Raw genomic sequence first — 12,693 nt, 5'->3', positions numbered from 1 at the left:
TGAAAAAGATCAATGAGACTTACTTCCACATAAAATACATTTAGCTTAGGGAGTTAGAATTCAGTTGGCATGACAGGCAGCTAAGAGTATCTCAACACACACAGGCTCAGTGCAAATGATGCTAATGCATATTTAGGGCTATGGGGTTGTAAAGTATACAATGTTCATAAAGTACTTTTACATCCTGGTACCTCCCATTTGCATGAATGAATGAATCCTGGTACCTCCCATTTGCAGACTTAAATATTTTTCTTTTACAGAAGGGGTGAGGTGAAAGATGTTCTGCACCTCCAACTGTTACAATATCCTTGGATCCAAGTGGTAAGCAGACTGTCCCAAGAATTAAGGTTTTTACCTCTTTGGATAAATGGAGGTGGTTTGCAGGGTCCTAACATAGGTTGTTTCTCACAAAAAATTTCAGAGGAAGATCCTCAACCTGTGAGTACGTTCCACATCTGTATCTTTGTGGTGCGAGAATAGCCACACATGTATAATTTCTTGTATATATGTTTGGAAGCAAAAGCTGGAATCTGCTTCTGGTCTTGAAAGTAAACTTGTAAATCCATTCTCATGTTTTTGAAACACAGGTCTATGTACACCAGGGGTGGGAAACGTCAGACCCAGGGGACAAATGTGGCCCCTCAGGACTCTCCCAAGCCATCGTGCCCCCTACTGATCCTTCTTCACTCCCTCCTGGAGTTTTTTTGCCAGGCTGGAATGTGACCTTCAACTCTGTTAATGTCTCCTCCTTTGATGAAGGACAGAGAGAGATACATGAGTATTTGTAGAAATTAGCCTATTGTACAAAGGTAACATTTACATTCCTTGCTCCATCCACCACTGACATGTGGCCCCCAGAAGGTTGACTAGATAGAAATATGGCCCTTGAACTAAAAAGGGTCCATTCCTGATATGCACAAATTTGGCAGAGATACATGGCAATCTAAAATGCTGGGCTTAAATTTACTGGGGATTTCAGGACAAGGTGATGATTTCAGATCATGAAGATGTTCTAATCTAGACCATCTTCATCCACTCATTGAGAAGTAACCTGGGAAATAGCATTCCATTGGCAGTTTTACAGTGATTCAAGATGTAGCAGCAGATTATGGTGATGGGGTAACCAATGATCAATGCAATTCTTAATGCTTATCTTAAACTCTTTCCATTACATTAACAATGCTATACTTTAACTATGCAAACCTGTATAAGTCCACTCAGAAAGAAGTCCCATTGCTTTCTATGGGGTTTGCTCCCAGCCAGGTATGTGGGTGTAAGATTGCCTCATAGGATAAACACTGCTACCCAGCACAGAGGTCATCAATACAGCAACCACAGAGGCCTTTCCAGGCACCTGTGGGGTCCTCTCCCCTTACTGAAATTAGTCTTGAAAGAAGCATTCTATTGTAGCCAATATAATGTGGTATGTGGGGTGCTCACGAAGGTTTTTCCAATTTGCAAATGCACCCACTGGCACAAAAAGATTGCCAATCCCTGAGCTAGTGTGTAGAGGTACCTCACACATGAAGTGGGCAAAACAAGCAAGCTCTTTGGATGGAGGCATCTGTGACTGTGGTCACATCCACACCATACATTTTAAGCACTCGAATACCATTTAACAGTTATAGCTTCCTCCAAAGAATCCTGGGAAGTGTAGTTTAAGAGTGCTTTAAATGTATGGTGTGGATGTGACCTTGCTCTTCCCTTTCCCTCTGGTTCATTCAGATGCTGTAGTATTAAAGTTTTTTAAATGCTTTTAGAAACTTTCCTTCATAGACATTTTAAATGGATTGATAAAATATATAAGGCAGTACTATTGACTAAAAGAGCCATGTTATTGTGAGACTCTATCTCATAATTGTTTTTACATATGCGTTTTTAATGGTATATATAGAATTGTTTGTTTTTACTGTTGAAGTTTTTATTGTGAAATTGCTTCAAGATATTTTATGGGAAGCAATTTTCAATGGAATCAAATCAAATTTATTTTATTAATATGGTATACTGGACATTCTTTGAAATGCTGATGGCTGTCTGGTATAAAACTTTCAAGTATAGTTTTGTAGCCTAATGAGAACTTGATTTAGGCTGCCATCACTTAGGTTGTGAGCCAATGGAGTTCAGTGGCTAAGAGGGTGTACTATATTCCTAGGTCAGATTTTATCTTGGCTGTGAACTCACCAGGTAGATTTGTTTTGCTAATCCAGCTCTGTCTCAGACTCATACCTGCAATTTGGAGATATTTATTTTTTTATTTATTGCGTTTGTATACCGCCCCATAGCCGAAGCTGTAATTACTAATATAACTTCTTTTGTCATTGTAACAATTATTATTATGGCTATTTTTATACTGCTTAATATATATAAAAATATCTCCAAGCTACTAGGGGAAGCTTTACAGACGGGTAAAACAACACATGCGATAAAAATATGCAATAAAACTGTAATACAAATAATGTACATACATAATACAAGTTAACAAATACCAAAAACAATTCCTTCACATTTTCCCACTCAACATCTCCCGACCTCCTGCCTCTCACTCTGGGCTCCGCCCAGAGGGCCCAACAAGCACAAATCAACCCCCAAAGTATCACAAGAAGGAAGGTTCCCAGGGTATCCTGAAGATGGCATTTAGGATAGTTTTGTGGGCCTGGGAACAGTCTTGAGTGTTGGATCTTTGCCTCCCATGAACTTGCTGAGTTCTTCGTGAATGCTCAGAGAGGAGCCTGAGACTGTTGCAGCCAACCAGCATCTACGCTCTGAGTTGGCCTGCTCTTTTAACATTCTGTAGGCCAGCATCCTTCAGTTGAGAGTCACAGGACAAAAGTCCTCTTGCTCTCACAATTCAGGTCATGCCCTTGCTAGGCACAAGATTTAAATACCGGGGGGGGGGGGGTTGGACAGCAGGAGAAAAACACACTTGTTGGGTAGCTGCATCTCTTTCCACATCCAGACCAGCCCCACCCTCCACTGAAGTAATGTATGTGAAGTGCTTTGAACACTATAAACATCATCATTGGCATATGAATAAAAACAAATAAATAAATGCATGGGACTAAAACAGAAGGAGGGAGGGGTCCCATCTAATATTTTTCCAGACAACAGATGTGTTGGGGGAGAGGTAGGGTTGCTGATAATAGGGCATACACAGCACTGCAGCATACTCGTGAGGCCCTTCTAGACAACTGTTTTTCTGAATCAGTAAATATCAATAAGAATTTTTAAGTCTCTGCATAGTTTTCAAACTTCAAAGTAGTACTTCTGTTATATGAAAACAATGTCTTCCCAGCCTCCAGAGCAATACCTTTTTGCTGAGGAAAGCTAATTATACAGCCATGAGAGTGGCTGTATACTATAGCCAGCATGGATTTTTCACGTTCCGCAATGTTAAATTGAAAATACCCCGCATGCCATTCTGCTGCTTCCCATAAGCTCATTTCAAAACAAAACCTTACAAAACTTATAGTCCTGAACTCAGAAACTCTTGCTTAACAACCCTCTAAGTTTTCATGGCAATACACGAAACAGTCAGAGAACCGAGAGTTCAAAGTGTAAAACGAGGGGGGGAAATCTAGATTCCTTTTGGACTTTTTCTTTCAGTGGTCTCATAATTTGTTGAAATTAATTAAAAAGCAGCCATGTCCACAGCACACCTGTAATCCTGTTACTGACCTTGCCCCATACTCTGACCTTCATCTTCTGCAGTTTAAAAGTTAAAAAAAATGCATGACTGATTTTTAATTAATTTAAGAAATTTAACATTGAAGTCTCTTATGTCAGGCATGCTCAATAAGAACCGTCAGTGTTCTAAAAGCCACACTCACTGCTGTTTGGCTTGGGTAATCAGGTGGCCATACCCATGCCAGACATTTATTCCACTTTAAACAGTCCAGTCTGCCAAATAATTCTGGAAAGTGTAGTTTTTGAATGGTGCTGAGAGTTGTTGGGAGACTCCTATTCCCGTCACAGAGCTCTAGTGGCCAGAGTAGTTTAACAGTACAGTAAGCCCTTCTTCTGAGTATTGTAGCTCTGTGAGGGGAATAGGTTGTCTCCTAGCAATTCTCAGCACCCTTCACAAACTACACTTCCCAGGCTTCTTTGAGGGAAGCCATGACTGTCTAAAGTAGAACAAAGGTCAGGTGTGGATGTGGCCAGGGACAGCTTTGGTTTAAATTTGGGTGGGAGACTACATGTGCCTGCTGTAGAATAAAAAGGTGGGGGAAACCCTGAAAAACAATGATGTTGTTCATAATGTTTTCCTTTTGGAAAGGGGCTTTCCCTCTGCCCAGTGCCTGCCCACCCAATCTCCTCCCCCTCCCCCCTCCCTGCCTCTCCTCCAGGTCACGTTCACCTTTCCTAAGCATGACTGTACATGAATAAATCCCACTGAACTCAGAAAGCATGCAAATGATCAAATCTGCCCTCCCTTTCTCCTCCCCCTATCCCGTCCCTCTTGCCCCTGCCCCTCCTCATCCCCTTCCAGTCCTCTCCCCCTCCTCCCTTCTTCTCCCCGATGATCAGTTTTACCTATCCTAAGCATGATTGCATGGGAGTAAATCCCATTGAACTCCATAAGCATGCAAATCATCAGACCTCCCCCTTCCCACGTGCTCCCATTCCCCTCCTCTCCCTGCCCTCCCTTCCCCTCTCCATCCCCCCCATGGTCAGTTTCACCTATCAATAGCATGATTGTAGTAGAGTAAATCCAGTTGAACTCAATAAGCACGATCAATCCATTCTCAGCAAACTTGCACAGGATCCCATTTGTTGCCAGATTAAAAAGCAGAGAAATTCACTAACAGGCGAGTGAAATTCACTAATAGGCAAGGATAATTGTGGCTTAAGAATTTACCTATAGCCAACAGGTATTTCTATCTAACTTTAAAAAGCAGTTCTTCCAAGCTACACAGGAAGTGGATTGGACTGTGAAAGACCAACCCAAATGGTGTTTGCATTTTTACAAATTTGTAGGGCAGTCCAATATCTCAGAGAGGAGGTCAGGTCTCCTGCTCCCCTGGTGTGTTCGCTATAGCTGCCCAATTTCCCTGTGTTTTCAAGATTGATAGAGATATCTTTCAAGGGATCCTTCCTCAGAGTGAGGTATTCTGGACAAGGGGTCTTAGGTAAGCAGCTGAGCCATGGCATCTAGACATTCTGTTTAAAGTTACTTTAAATATAGTTAAAAATCTTCATTAAATAGAATTTCTAGCTCCTGTGTCAAAGCAGCAGCAGTGCTCGGTTCATCTTACTCATCCTTGCTCTGAGGGAGGGTAAAGCAGAGGAGGAGCCAGGGAGGCATGGAGGCCAGCAATGTCGCCATCATGAATATGGCAGCAAAGAAATTTAAAAAAAATCCATGGGAAGAAGAGAAGGAGGTGGGTGGTGGCAGGGAGCAGGAGGGATTTCATTTCTACAGCCAAGAAGTCAAACTGACAATCCTCTCCCACTGTTTTCTTAAAATACATTGGTTAGAGGCAGGGAAACAGCACCTTATCTAGAATCTGCTCCCTCAAGCAACAGCTTCCCATTGTTTCAGGATAAGACTGATTCTATATAGGGGCCAGTTATTGTGCACCTGATTGGGAGTAACATTAACGTAAAGAGCTAAGAATAAAAAAGAGCCAGTGTCTTTTGTACTCATGAAAATGAGAGCAGGTGCTGACTCAGCTGCAACACCAACTCAGCTGCTGATGGGATGCACATTCTAACAGCCCGCAGTGGGTCACACTTTGGTCAAAGGTGTCACAGGGATAGCTAGTGGGTTATGCTAATTAACTTTCTCCAGCTGGCTCTCTTGGCAAAAGCATAGCCTTAAGAAATGAGTCAGCTGGACTCCAAGTATTTGACCCACATTTTTGTGGCTGTCTTGCTGAGCTGAAGATCCAGAAGTTGGTAGTCTTTATGATGCACAGCTTCTAGTTGTTTCAGGCTCCAATTAAACCAAGGTTACCTTCTCTCTGGAGTGCATTTTGAGTTTTCTGCTACACTTCTGCAGATGATTATGGATATTTGAATGCAGTGGCTAACTGGAAAATCTGGCCAAAATAAATATTAAAACTAGAGCAAGTATGTGATGCAAAGAAAGCTGAAGGGGCTTTAAAAATGCAGATATAGGAAGGAAAGAAGGGGGACACATTGGAGGAAGTAATCAAGGTATGTCTGTATGATAGTTGACTGTGAATAAAATAAGACTGTTTATATAGCTGTTAGAATGATGTGTAGACCATTCATACAGATCATAAGCCTAGAGGCTGGGACTGTCTCTTATTGCTGGATCTTCTTTATTAAATCTAATTCGTATTTCCCAGGATTCTGCATACATTATAATGTTTAATAAAACTTATAGTACATGCAGAATCCTGGGAAGGTAGTGCTATTGTTTCAAATTAAAACTATTAATTCAAGCTGGTACCTTTTTCACACTAATGTCTGCTGAGGAATCTCAGTGGAATAGAGGAAGCTACCATGTTCCAGGTGAGACTATTTGTCCATCCAGGCCAGTATGATTTACTCTGCCCAAGAGCAGCAGCTCTACGGGGTTTCCAGCAGAGCTCTTTCTCACCTCCTACCAGATCCTTTGAACTGTAGATGCCAGGGACTGAACCTGAGACCTTCTACATCCCAAAAGATGTGCTCAGCACCTAAGCTGTGGTCTGTCACTCCATTTTAGAAGTTACTGGGGTCTGAGGATTTCTGTCTAGGCCTCATTGTTTCCTTGCATGAACTGAGAGTATTCCCTAGAACACGGGTCTTCAACCTTGGGTGGCCAGCTGTTGTTGGACTGCAACTCCCATCATCGCCAGAAAGCATGGTCAGTCATCAAGGATGATGGGAATTGTAGTCCATCAACATCTGGGGACCCAAGGTTGAAGACCAGTGCCCTAGAATACTTCCCACCCTATCCTGTGGCTGTGTTCCAGGGGAAGACTCTTCGTGGTGATCAAGTTGTTTTTCAAGGAAGCTTGGCCATTGTGGATCTTTTAATTGTGGATCCCCTAGTTAAAACATAAGGAATCCTAGGGTTCCCCAGAACACAGTTTGGAAACCACTGAGCTGGCACATTTCATAAGAAGCTTTTCAAAGAGGTCATGTGATTACCTACAGCTGGAAACATGATGCCTGCATTGGTCATTCATTTTACCATTTGGAGGTAAAGCCAGTGAGAAGTCTAGTGGGAGGCTTCTATAGACAATTGTCTTGCACCATGTGGTAAGCTTTCACGTGGCTGCCATGTGGTTCCTGCTCATCTGGATCCACCCAATTGTGTGATATTTGAGTTAATTTAATGCATACCGTTCTCTATTGGACCTTTGTTCGCCTTTTACATGTGTCAGAAGTACTAGCTCTATTCAGAACTTAGGCTGATGCATAAAACCAATACATGAGTGGGGAGTTGTGCCAAGTGTTTACATCCCTGGCATTCTCAATTATAGCATAAATGTCTGTGCAAAGGGAGCCTTCATACATACAGCTGTGCATGCAAAGGCTGCCATGTGATCTGAAACCCCAGTCCCTTAGGATTCCATTGCACATAAGAAGAGCCTGCTGGATCAGGCTAATGACCCATCTGGTCCAGCATCCTGTTCTCACAATGGCTAACCAGATGTCTGTGGAAAAACCCGTAAGTAGGACTTGAGCAAAAGAATACTCTCCCTTTCTGTGTTTTCCAGCAACTGGTATTCAGGAACATACTGCCTCCAACTGTGGAAGTGGATCATAGCCATTGTGGCTAGCAGCCTTTGATACCCTTATCTTCCATGAATTTGTCTAATCCTCTTTTAAAGCCCTCCAAGTTGGTAACCATCACTGTTGCCTCTGGGAGTGAGTTCCAAAGCTTAACTATGCTCTGTGTGAAGAACTACTTATTTTTATCTGTCCTGAATCTTCTAGCGTTCAACTTCATTGGATGTCCATGGCTTCTAGTGTTATGAGAAAGAGATAAAAACTTAGTCCACCCTCTTTATGCCATGCATAATTTTGTAAACTTCTGTCATGCCACCTCTTACTTACCTTTTCTCTAAACGAAAAAGCCTCAAATGCTGCAACCTTTCTTCATAGGATAATTGCTCCATCCCTTGATTATCTTGGTTCCCCCTTTTCCAACTCTACAGTATCCTTTTTTGAGGCAAGACAACCAGAGCTGCACACATGGGAGCCTACATGTGAAGGTTCCCTCTCTGCAGATGCCATCAGTGGGTCTAGTTGGCTTGCATGATTGCAGATTGTGTGCAAGTCTATGTGCCAAGGCTCCCTCCTTGTAGATACTCATGCTTTACACATGGATGCCAGGGGCAGGACTGATCTGCACACACAATGGCTATCAGGTGAAGCCCTATTCTGCCCCCATGCATTGGTCTTACATGTGAGCATAACCTCTTAATACAACTATTGTTTCACTGTAGTAACAGCATATTTTCATGTTTATTGTGAAGTGCAAGTACAGAGGCAGCCATTTTTCTTACTGATATTTCAAGCTTTATTTCTTCCAATGATAACAGCAATGAAGAGACAGTCTCTGTCTTGTGATTTTTCCTTTTCATAAGGAAACTGCTGCTCCAGTAAAATGCTTATCTGATTGTGAAGCTTAAAAAATAGCTGTAGTCATGAGCAGCTGTACTACAACCAGCCATAAGAGGGAGATAAGGTATCACTTGACTCCTTCACATTGTATGTACCTACGTTCATTCTTCAAGAGGTTGTTCTAGAAACATTATTCAGGGTGAGATGCATTAAGTGGAGTTAACTTTAAATCCTGAATGTGCTATGGTAGATTGCAGGCTAGTTTGCAGGTAGGTAACCTGAGGCCTTGGACCCCATTATATAATACCCCCTGAAGCTGCCCCATTCTTCTATTCCATCAGAGTTCCTTCCTTCCTGTTTGTTTCCACTTTATTTTCCCAGGCTTGTAAAAGTGTTTCCTTTTTTTCCTGTATAATTTCAGGAAAATCAGCAGTCTTTTATTATAATTTATTTAAAAACCTTTTTCCTGGTTGTTTTGCATAGGGAGCTGAGCACTGTTTGGGATGAAGGGTTAGAAACAAATTTAGTTAATTAATTTATCCCCCATCTGTTTAAGAACAAAGTCGTAGGCTTCTACCATACATGCATGTGTGCGCAAATAGCACACTAAAGTCAGCCAGGAATTACTTTCACATGCTTTCCATTACAGTTGCTATATTGGTTTGTTGTACTGGGGGTTGAATCCTCAATATACTGCTGCTACTACTACTACTTATTCTTATTATCTGCCCTTCATCCTCACCACAGTTTACGAGAGTAACCCCATCCAATGCATTGGGGTTACCTCTGAGTAGGTATGCATAGGGTTTTTAATTCTGATCTCAGGTAACCCTGGTGAAAATTGAAGCAGGGTGGTCTGGATTCGTTTAACTGGATCTAGAACACTTTTCTCTCTGGCTTCACACATCAGCTCTGTCTGCTATTAGCTTGTTGATCTCAACAGATTGCCCCAAGAGAATGCAGCCCTCAACAGACAAAAGGTTACCCCACCCCTTGTCAAATTTATAATTGCACACTGCCTTGGTGGGCCCTTTTGAAAGCTGAAAAGGTAGGATAGAAATAAAAAAGCCATATTAAGTAAAATGGTCCAAATACTCCAGTCATGAGAGGTTAGGCTCAAAGTGGTGCTATTTATAGGCTGTTATGTTGCTGTAGGGCTCCATGTGGGATCTGCAAGGCACTGAGATAAAAAGGTGGTTGGGATCATTACACACACACACACACGCACACACACATGGTGTATGTAAGTGAATATGCACATCTGTACATATAGAGGAAGTTTCTCTATCTGCACGCTTCCCAAATCCATTATGAATCTTTATTAAACTCAATCCACTTATGTTACTGTAAAAAGCCAATACTGACAAATCTTAGATTTCCCAAAGTTTAGGGAACCACGTTGCCTCTTCTGCCTATCGGTGGATGTTATGAAATTGAGTGTCCCAAGCACCCAGAATTTCAGGAGAAGAAGCTGTCCAACAGCTTGAAAGGAGAGAGGCTAAAACAATATTGTCTGCACCATCATCCAAAATAGAGAAACCCACACATAGCTCTGGCTTGGATAATGAGAGCTGGCAAGTTTGGCTGTGTCTGCACAACTGGATCTTACAAATAAGATGCCATATGGACTCTAGAACTTATCCATGAAAGTAATGAAATGAACCTCTGTGAGTAACCTGAAAAGAAAGGAAGAATGTGAGGATATGAGGAATCCGAAGGACCTCAGAAGGGCTATGATAAACAATGGGCATAACTGCTGAAACCCAGACATGGGATCTGACTTAAACCTAGATTCATTGTTCCCATTGGACTTTTCTGATGGAGATGGTGTTGTTTATACTTTGAGATGCTGGCAATATATATGTTGAAACAAGGGCCCAAATTTTGATAAATGCTCAGATTGGAAGTAATTCAATCTTAAACAAATCTTGAGGCTGCCCAACACCTCAGAGAGAGATTGCACTGATAGGCCAGTTTGTTTCTGGATCCAGTTCAAGGTGTTTGCATTAATCACTAAATGACAGACCCCAAATATCTGAAAGACCATCTCTTTCAGGTGTTAAGATCAGCAGACAGGGCCCTCTTGCTAGTTCCACCGTCCTCAGAAGTTTGTTGGAGATGGTGCCCCCCAAAAGGGCATTCTCGGTGGTGGGCCCAAGCTGTGAAATTTCCTCCCCACAGAGGTGTGTCTGGCACCTTCATGATGTAGTTTTCATTGTATCCTGAAGATGAACCGCTTTCCTCTGGTCTTGGATATCTGAGATATATATTTTAGGATCCACCCTATTCTTTTGACTGTAATTTGCTTTGATTGTTTTTAATATTGTATTTTAAATTGTTGCATCCTAACCTTGGACCTCATGGTAAAGGGGTGTGTGTTAAAAATCTAATAATAAATTTCCCTACAGCAGACCCCCAGAGAAGGACTTTCATCTTCAACCATCGCATGGTGTTTTCTGCCCCTTTTTCTCTGCCTCCAAATTCAAAGCTGCCAGTAGTATTTCTCTCAGATCCCATCCTGCAGATGAATTGCCTATTCAGGGAACCACCTACAGTCAATTAATTAAATCCTGAGCTATAATCAAGCACCACTTTAGGTAATACCATAGCAATAGCAAAAGGCTTCTGCAGGACTTCTGTTGGCAAGGTGTCCTACAGGACAGGGCCTGCCACACTCTAGGCTGAGTCCCTGGTAAAGGCTGACTGAATGATAAGATCCTGCAGGGGGTACGAAAAGGGCCCCATCAGAAGACCACAGAGATTGAGGTGGCAGACAAGGAATCAGGTGATCCTTAAGGTACTTTGGGCCCCCTTTTTTAGGATTTTGTGACTTAACATAAGAACCTTGAACCTGGCTTGGCAGCAAATAGGCATCCCATGCAGTTTTCTCAGCAAAAGAGTAACATGTTGCCAGTAAACTGCTCCTGTGAGCAATCTGGCTGCTGCATTCTGCACTAGTTGCAGCTTCTGGACCAGGTACAAGGGTTGCCCCACATGAAGTGCATTGCAGTAATCAAGTTTGGCGGTTACCAATGCATGGTACCACCACAGTCAGCCTTTCCCTGTGCAGGAATGGTCACAGCTGGCATACCAATCTAAGCTGGTAGAAGGCACTTCTAGCCACAGGTTACTTGGGCCTCTGGTGACAAAAATGGATCAAGGAATACCCCATTGCTGTGAATCAGACCTGTCCAATACAGGCAATTGACCTATCTCACAGACGTGGGAACTGCTCTCCCACAAGGTGTCCATTTTCCCAAGATTCAAGCTCATCTAGCCCACCACTTTGTCCATTGAGTATGAATCCAGGGCTTGCACAGCCTCTACTGACTCAGGTATAATGGAGAAATAGAGCTGGTTATCATCAGCATACTGATGACACTTTGCTCCAAAATTCTTAATGTCCGCTTACCATAGAATCATATGGATGTTGGAATGCATTAAGGACAAAAGAGTGCTCTTTAGCACTCCATAGTGCAAATGCATAGCATTTACACTATGCATCTATCACATACACAGTGCCATCAATACGCATCCCACAGAGTCAGTCCACAAGGATAACATGGTCAGTGGTATCAAAAGCAGTGAGAGGATGAGCAGAAGAAGGGTTGCCCTCCTATTCTCTCTATAAAGGTCATCCATCAGGGTGACCAAGGCTGATTCAGGCCTGAATCCAGACTGGAATGGATCTGGAGAATATCATCCAGGCATGCCAGCAGTTTTCTGCCACGGCCTTCTCAATCACCTTCCCCCCCTCCAAAGGGGGTATTTGTGACTGGGCAATAGTTATAAATATTACAAATGGGCCATTCAGATATTGCAAATAGGACATTGGAAATGTGTTGTTTTTTAAAAAATAATTCCTCCAGAAAAGGTAAGTCCTGATTAAAGGTGGGGGGGCGATATGGCTTGTAATTTGATGCTGATGCCATCATGTGGATTCTTATGATGGAGGGGAACCCTGCATGCATGAGCAGCACCTGTCCCCTTTCAAACCCTGCCTGGAAGCACTAACAATACTGTATTTGAATTATTGCTTCAGGGATGGGGAAGATGTGGCCATTCGGATGTTGTTGGATTCTAATTCCCATCAATCCCAGCCAGCAGGGCCAATGGCCAGGAATGATGGAAGCTGTAGTTTAACAACATCTAAATGGCCATATGTTGCCC

General features: G+C 42.5%; 1 long non-coding RNA gene across 1 annotated transcript in view; it reads left to right on the top strand.

Annotated features, from left to right (window-relative positions):
* Positions 1-260: 260 nt before the first annotated feature.
* Positions 261-12,693, top strand: part of LOC133382220 (uncharacterized) — a 19,646-nt gene continuing 7,213 nt past the window's right edge. Inside the window, exon 1 of the long non-coding RNA XR_009761856.1 lies at positions 261-321. This is a non-coding gene — a long non-coding RNA (uncharacterized LOC133382220). The remainder of the gene's footprint in view (positions 322-12,693) is intronic.

The sequence above is a fragment of the Rhineura floridana genome, chromosome 3 (assembly GCF_030035675.1).
Source record: "Rhineura floridana isolate rRhiFlo1 chromosome 3, rRhiFlo1.hap2, whole genome shotgun sequence".
NCBI classification, from domain to species: Eukaryota; Metazoa; Chordata; class Lepidosauria; order Squamata; family Rhineuridae; genus Rhineura; species Rhineura floridana.
Note: the sequence above shows the minus strand (reverse complement) of the source record. Positions and strands in the feature narration are given on the sequence as shown.